Genomic DNA, 7,173 nt, shown 5'->3' on the forward strand with positions numbered 1-7,173 from the left:
TTTTTTTTTGTATAATATGTATTTATTTATTGAATCTTTCTTTCGAAACTAACAATAAGTTTTCAAATCTTACAAACTACTATTAAATTTCTGTGGCAATGCTTAAAAATGTTTATTTTTTCATACATATATATTTATTACAGCTGTTGAGCTTGTCGGAATGGACAAGATTCCGAGCAGCAGGACCGCTGGATATCGTGCTGGGCAGGCGGTCTGAAAGGACGAGTTCCAGAGCCGCACTGCCTGGGCGGGTGGAAAGGACTAGTTTCCACGCCCCGCCTTCGCTTCTCTATATTTAAGTTCACTGGTGTTGGGTAGTCGGTCTAAAAGGACGAGTTTCAGAGCCGAAATTGATATATTGCGGATATCGAAATTTATTATATTGCGGATCATTTGATAATATCAGAGAAATCCTTTCTTTTTAGTATTCTTGCATATCTCGGGCTAAGAAGATCTCTCGCTAGTCGATTTGGATGGTTCATTAACCGTGCTGAGTAACTGATGCTTAACCCTCTTATGTCCTCGTGCACCGTATTTGCATTAAGATCTTTGTGGATATTCGTATTTTTATGTACCACGGTGCTCCGCATATGGCGCGTAAAATTTTTGACTGCAGTCTTTGAAGTCTGTTCAAAATCGAATTGCACGCTGTGCCCCAAAGCCCGATTCCATATGCCCAACATGGTTTAATCATCATATTAAAAAGCAACATCTTGTTTTATAGGCTTAATTTGTTTCCTATAACCCATTGAAGGCTTGCTTCTTTTAGTTTCGCTTGAGAAATTTTGTTTTCTGTATGCTTTTTCCAGGTAACTCTTCTATCTAGTGTCATCCCAAGGTATTTGACACTATCTTTTTGTGGTATAGCCTTGCTGTTTATTTTTAGTGGTGGGCAAGTTTCTTTCTTTAAAGTAAATGTTGTCGGACCACACTTGCTTTCGATAACCTTTATCCTCCAAGAACCTAGTAATAGCTTTAACTTTTTCAAATATTATTACAGCTTGTAGAAGCTTCTTTAGGGTCCGAACTATTGCTTAGCATAGCTGTGTCATCAGCAAACCTTGAAATGGTTAGACCAGGCCCTCCCAAAGTGGGTGACGCGGCACCCTGGGCCGCTAGTGGCTAGAGTATACTAGTGGTGCGGGCAAATTCTTTAGACTTTCCATACACAACGCAAGCGGTTTGATCAAACTTCAACATGGCGGCCAGAAAATCAAAACTTTTTTATTTTTATTAAAATTACCTTCAGCGGCTCTTCAAACCCCATACACAACACAAATAGTTTGCAGCAAAGGGATATTTCGCTCTTAAGCGTCGTTCCCCAATACGTTTTGTCAACGTAAAATTTAATCAGAAAATTTTTGGAAAAATAGCTGAAAACGTACCCTTTTCACACTTTCGGTACTTTTGTAGACCTAATCCGCGTTTCATCCACGCGCACGTGTATATATTACTTATTCTGTGGAACTTCACAATCACACTGTCAAAGAGCGAATCAACACGATTTTAGTGTTACTGAGGTACCCATTCGCAATGCAAATCGAAGAAGAACGAAGTACTTCAGACTTACGCCACTAGCGACGAAATTTTTAAAGCTATCGACAAATTTGTACAGAACAATGGTTTGAAATGGAGCATGTGTGCGGATATTTGCGGTGGTTGGAAAATCGAAAGGAGCGATCTCTAGGATGAAGCAAGAGGAAGAAAACGCCACGAGAAGTCACTGTATGATCCCTCGGTATTCCCTGGCGACTAGGAAGATGCCGCCACTAGATTTAAAACCCGTATTGGAAGACGCTGCGAAGATAACAGAGGCCTGCGAGATTAAAATACATCTCTGGCTTTTTCTAGCACGTCGAGATTTTTTTTATTAGTGACATATGTATATATTTTAGAATTTCTAGCAATTTGCATGAAAACCCCAGAAATAAACAAGACAACATTTAAGATTCAAAAAATTAAAATCATTTATCACTTAAATTGCTTTCGTGAAATTGGCTGTAAAAATTATTTTCTTAGCGTTATTTTCTTCGTTGGTTATCGAAGATCGAACATCGAAAGTGAAATTATGAACTATGCAGCCGTGTCGAAATTTTCGTTGAGTATCGAATTTTCTCTCGAACAGAATTTTGCTTTCGATGGTGTAGCGAAGTGTTAGAAAATTGCGAAAAATTTATGATTTGCATTTGTTTTTTTACTTTATGGCGGCTAGACACTAATTTTAAACAATTCTTATTAATTTCATGCAGTTCTAACGTCGTGAATATTAAACATATGCTCGAAAGGCTGGTGAAAGAAAATCCTATTACTCAGATGGCACGATCTCTGAGAACAAAATCGTATGCTGTTGACACTTTTAAAATATTTTAAATAAATTTGGCTCACAAACGCCTCTTTATACAGTCGGAAGTTTTTAATAAATCTGTGGACAAATTTCTTAAATATATTTTATGTCAAAATATATTCGAAGGACTACACTTAAGCCCTCTTAAACATTTTCTACTCCTGGCCAGTTTACCAAGCTCTCATCCTCTGACGAATCGCTGAACCAGAACTCCATTTTTAACACGTTTTTATAAACTCGCTTTCTTTTTTGTTTTATTTTAATTTGCACAAATTTACATGCATATGTATAAGCACACTATTTAGTTTGCTCGATTTGTAAACAAAACTTCTCAGCGGTGAAAAATATACTATTGTAAACAACCTAACCGAGCGAAATTGACAATAGCGCTATTCTTCATCGAATTAGCGTCATAATACCAAATGAAAATTCGTTCGATCAGCACTTTCGACCATAGTCGAATGAAACTCATAATATGGCCTTATTTTTGCATTTCTATGTGAGACTGCATTTTCAACAAATGCTTACATAAGCAAATAATTTTTAAGCAAAAAAAAAACAAAACCGATTTCAATTCCCATCTAAGAATTTAAGATTATCGTTAATCTATGCATGATCTAATGATCGGATTTAAACCAAATTAGACCACCTGTCAGGTAACACCTTTCCTTTAAAAAAGAATTATAGTAATCGGTTAACGTGGTCCAAAGTTATGCGGTAACATAAAAAAAATAATAATAAAATATTTCGGCGAATTGATAACCTTCTTTTGTGAAGTCGGTTAAAAACAAATACACCAACAAGCTTTCAGGGTCAAATGATTTCAGGGTAAAATTGTCAAAGCTCCCAATAAACTTAAAGGAAATAATAAAATCATCAAAACAATTTCAGTCCTCAGATTAAAGCTAAAGGAGCATAAACTTTGTATTGTGTTTTCTTGTTTTCGTAGACATTTGAAGAGTAGGGGTGCCGCGAAATTTTTTTAGCACAACAAGGGTTCCGAGCTGAAAAAAGTTTGGGAACCCCTGGGGCAAATCACGAGTGTATATTACGTACAATATGTGTCCTAGAACACTACCTTGAGGGACACCTGCATATATTGGGTGACTTTCTAGAGCTGGGATACTATCGATAGTGGCGATAGTTGAAAACCGTCGCCACTATCGATAGTTTTTGAAAACGACCCTCGACCTATTAAGCTGGTATTTCAGGGTACTATTTTATATATATATAAGGAAAATTTGAAAGTTAGGGGGGGGCTCGAGCACCCCCCCTGCCCCTACCTGGCTACGCCCATGAAGTTGTTTATAGTAGCTTCTAGGTTACTACTATTCTGACCAAAAAGAGGTTGTGTCGGAGGAGATTTTTTGAGCATTTGTGCATATGAAGTAAAGTTATTAACAGTCATTGGCGCAGACATTGGCTTAGCGGGTTCTTGAATGGGGTTTTGCCTAATAGGAATATTTTTGGGAATTGTTTTCTCTTTCATTGAGATATAAACTGGACAAACTCTATAGTTGGCAGTGTGATTTCCATCGCAGTTACTGTTTTTTTTAGATTTTGGGTCCATTTTTGGTTTCAAACATTCTTTAGAAGTGTTTATATCCCCACAGATAACACAGACACCAGGTAAGGTGCAGTAGCGACGAGTGTGACCAAATTCCTGGCAGTTATGACATTGAACAGGGCCTCTACGCTTATGGGGTCCTTCTACGGAGATTTTACGGTGTAGAAGATATCGCAATTGATATATTTGATGCACTTTCTTCAGATTGTGAAAGTCAGGTTCTAGCTCTATTTTGAACATCGGTTGAGGGATGTTTTCTTTATTTTTGATGTTGAAAACATTGCGCACCTTAAAACCTTATTCCCTAAGAGCATTTTCTACCTCTTGTGAGTTCACACTGGACTCGATGCCTTTTATGACAACTTCTACACCTCGACTACTTTTAAGTTGATAGGCGTAATAAGATTCCTTACACTTATCAAACTCATTGGTAATTTTACGAAAAATATCTTCGTTTTGAGCCTGTATTTTCACTTCGTGTATATTACCCTTTTTAATAGGAACCACATGAAAATTATTTTTCCCTATTAGTTTTAGAAGAGTATCTACCATAGCATTAGAACTTTGTTCTCGCAGATAAATAGGTGGAGGCTTGTATTTTTTAACTACCTGTTGGTTAGAATCATTATTCATATCATCGAGAATACTAAAACGAGGCGGGGAGTAGCCGATGTAGAAGTACCTGAAGTGACTACTTTCAACATTTTATTTTTTGGGATTTGTTTTCAATTTTTTTCGGGAGTGCGCTTTCGCTTTATTAATATGTAGCGATCTAACCCAGCCTGAACAGTAGCATTTTTTGCTTGTTCTTTGTCTTCTTTGTTTGTTGCGTTCGAAGTATTAGCATCGACAGCTGCGTTGTTGCCCGCATTGATCACTGCTGGAGAGCAAGAAGATACTCTTTGCTTGGCTGCATCTGCTGTTTGTGATGATATGTTAGCAGTATAAGAGTTTTCTTCAGCGCTGTTGTTGCTGGTTTTGCGTTTTGGGCTGTATGCAATAATTGTCAAATATGCATTTCTTTTGCTTGCCCTTTGCATTGAGTGCCTGCGCTCCTTTAGGGGAGCGCCCTCGACACTCATCTCTCACCTAACTACCGTTTTGTATGTAAACAAATAATTTAATTATTTTTATGCACACAATGTCGTATTGTTTATTTAGGTATTTTTCGCGATCACGGTTTGATTTTTTATACTGCTGAGGGCAGTTCGCGACGACACAAAACTCCAATAATAGTTTAGTGTGTCTTTCGATGGTTAAGTATTAGCTGAATTTTTTTGTAAGCGAGCGACAAAAGAACGCTCAACTCGGCTGAAATTTCCTCTTAGCTACTTAAGCAACCCTGCTGGTAGCTGGTAAGGAACATGTGGTTAGTTTAACGGGATTTAGACACAAAAAACAATAGAAATTAGTTATTATGCGAGGTTTTTGCGTAATATATATTATTATTATATTATTTAAAATATAAATCATATATATACGAAAACAAAAATTTCCCTTTCCAATTTCACAGTAACAATTCACAATAGAGCAGTTTTTTCACTTAACAACACTACTCTTCAGGTCGCGTATTTTTTAACCGACCTGGCTGAAATCGGATAAATAGCCGAGTTTGTGTTGTTGCTTTGCGTGTATTTCGTCATTTAAGCGAGTGTTCTTTTGTAGCTCGGTTGCAAAAAAATGGACCTATTATTAGTTATACGATAAATATGATTTTTAGTGGAGCGAATGAAGAACACGTCCGTACTTAACCGCAACCGTACTTTAGTAGTAGGGTGTACATTGCACTGTTTTCTTTTAATAACTTTTTGAATTAATTATATTTTTCAAATTTCAAAGTCCTTCAAAAAAAAATCCTGACGCTAGAGAGAAAAACTAAAAACGCAGTTTTACTATATTTGGTCAATGGTTTCGCGAGTATATAAAATGTGTGTGCAAAATTTACTGTCGCACGGTGTAATTTTATGAGACTGTGTGAATCCCACAATTAGTTTTCAATATTTACGTTGCATTTGAAATCATTCAGAGTTCATACTTATTTGCACCAGTATATAGTATATACTAGGAATGTTAATCCCGGGATCCCGGCCTTTTTAAGGTCCCAAAAATCCCGGGATTCTTGGCACATAATCCCGGGGTTTTCGGAATTTGCAATTTGCACTGACGGCAATAATAGAAACTCTTTTTCTTGACCGGTATTGGCTATATTTCGTTTTTTATTTAATAATTAATATTTTTTATGAATGTCTAGCTCATTATATATATAACACGACGCGAAAGTAAATTTTTAACACAAATATCAATATATTCGCGAAACCATGGGCCAAATATAGTAAAATTGCGTCTCTAGTTTTTCACTCTGACGTCAGTAATTCAAAACTGATTTAAAAAATTCAGAGAAATGTGCCCACCGAAAAAGTATGGGTATAAAATTAAAGAGGAAATTCTGTCGAATTTAAACGGATTCAAGTTTTTGGTGCAGAAGGACTGGTAAGTATTGAAAAACTCCTCTTAAAATTGTATCCTTGAAATTTCGCAATATTTGTTTTTGAAAAAATTATATGTTAAGGACCTATATAAACTCGATAGAATCCTCGAATTTCTTCCTACTAACTTTATCAGCTTAAAAAAAATACCTATTCGTCCTTGTGAATCCAAAAAATATTTTTTTTTAAGGTTCTAAAAAAATTTCCTCTTGCATTTGGTGCCCATATTTTTATTCTACAATGCATTGGTTTTTTTTAATAATTTTTGGAATTTATCATATGTTTGAAATTAAAACGTCCTTAAAATAAATCCTGACATCAGAGAGAAAAAATAAAAACGCCACTTTAAATTAAAAAGTAGGTTTCAAACCCATTTATTTATTATTTATTTTATGGTAGAAGAGGTTCTCAAACAATATTGAAGCAATTTTTTCGATTTAAGTTGTTGAAAAGTAATGAATATCAGATCGTAATAACGACATCCCGAAAATCCCGGGATCGGAAAGAGCTGAAAAATTAACATCCCTAGTATATACATACATATGTATATACACTCCACTTTGCATCCTTAAAAATTTGAGCCTCAATTCATGCAATAAAAATATATGTACATAGTAGGTTCTTTCCCTAACAATCCGGACCGGATCCGGTAATTAGAGAATAAGCGAAAAGTTTGCTCTCAAAAATGGAACATAATCCAGAAGTACGGGAACGCAAAAAACCACATTTCGTGCCCAGAATTTGAGAAACAGCTGATTCGCGTTGTTTTTGTTTTT

General features: G+C 35.9%; 1 protein-coding gene across 6 annotated transcripts in view; it reads left to right on the top strand.

Moving 5' to 3' along the window:
* LOC118749519 (vascular endothelial growth factor A-A-like) overlaps positions 1–7,173 on the top strand; it is a 228,222-nt gene that overhangs the window by 103,304 nt on the left and 117,745 nt on the right. The window lies entirely within an intron of this gene.

This window comes from Rhagoletis pomonella, unplaced genomic scaffold, assembly GCF_013731165.1.
Source record: "Rhagoletis pomonella isolate Grant_MI unplaced genomic scaffold, Rhpom_1.0 Rhpom_scaffold_00017, whole genome shotgun sequence".
NCBI classification, from domain to species: domain Eukaryota; kingdom Metazoa; phylum Arthropoda; class Insecta; order Diptera; family Tephritidae; genus Rhagoletis; species Rhagoletis pomonella.